This window comes from Buceros rhinoceros, unplaced genomic scaffold (genome assembly GCF_000710305.1).
Source record: "Buceros rhinoceros silvestris isolate BGI_N320 unplaced genomic scaffold, ASM71030v1 scaffold31951, whole genome shotgun sequence".
Lineage (NCBI taxonomy): Eukaryota > Metazoa > Chordata > Aves > Bucerotiformes > Bucerotidae > Buceros > Buceros rhinoceros.
The window spans coordinates 34292-35408 of NW_010393068.1; the positions used below are offsets into that span (position 1 = coordinate 34292).

Here is a 1117-nt window from a genome sequence, read left to right on the forward strand (position 1 = left end):
GAACTCCTGAGCCTCTCTCGGTATCCCAGAGGACAGCGAGAGAGCAGCTACCGTAGAATTCCCCACCCATTGTGGCCTAGTTTTTTTATTTGAGGCTGATTGCAGAGATTGCTCAGCTCAAACGCTGTCACGAGCCGTCCTTTGGGTCTAAACTGGGCTCGTTGACGCGGTGCATTCACACCTTTTGGCCTCCCTTCATCGCTGAGCTGCTCGAAGCCTGACAGTGCCTGTGAAGCCAGCGCAGAGCCGCAGCCCCGTGCTGTGGGTACCACTGGGACAGGCGCTTTCTTCTGCTATGGAGGAGCTTGCAGGACGCGCTGATGACAGGGCATAAAGGAGGGGGATAAAAGGGACAGGTAGAGACTTAGAACGGTGTCACTAGAGCCATCGGGAAAGGTGACACTGTGCCCCCACTCCCGGGTTACCTCTGTTATGTGCTTATCACACTCTGCTGGGGGCTGGCCTGTGCCCTTTATCGTTGTCCCTGAGAGTGAAGGACACTGTACAGATAACGTGCGGTACTCGTGTGGCAGAGTCCAAGGAATCGGGCAGCGAGAGAGCCAGGCTGCGTAAATCTGGCCGGGACCTTTGCTCTGGCTGGGACCTCCTGTCGGAGGGAGCGGGGCAGCCCTGGGCTGTTTGGGGGCCCTCTGGTGCAGGGGCTAGCAGAAGCAGGAGGCATTTCTTTGCTGGCGGCTCTCCCTGCCCCAGGGGCTGGAATGAGTCTTGATTTTCTCAGTTACTCCTTGGCAGCGCAGCTCATTTAGCAGAAGATAATTTTCTGTTTTCTGTGGCTGTCCTTGTCCTAAAGTAGAGTTTGGCTTCAGATGAGACTTGTGCATCCACGTTAAATGCCTCGTTGCTGCAAGCAGCCATGAAATTCGCTTTCGTGGAGATGTGGATGGGTAGAGACCCTGGTCTCCTGGCACAGCGTCATTGCTGAAGGTCCTGAGGTGCTGCAGGGGTAGTGCTGAGTGCTTGTCCTGTGGTTTTCACAGAATCATGGAACCCTTTGGGCTGGAAAAGCTCTTTCAGCTCCTCCAGTGCCCCCGTTCCCCAGCACTGCCAGGTCCCCCCTGACCCCTGGCCCTCAGCACCACCTCCACACGGCTGGGAA

General features: G+C 56.6%; 1 protein-coding gene across 1 annotated transcript in view; it reads left to right on the forward strand.

Moving 5' to 3' along the window:
* Positions 1-1117, forward strand: part of LOC104501004 (sterol regulatory element-binding protein cleavage-activating protein-like) — a gene marked incomplete at its 3' end in the record, with an annotated part of 23816 nt that overhangs the window by 20326 nt on the left and 2373 nt on the right. The window lies entirely within an intron of this gene.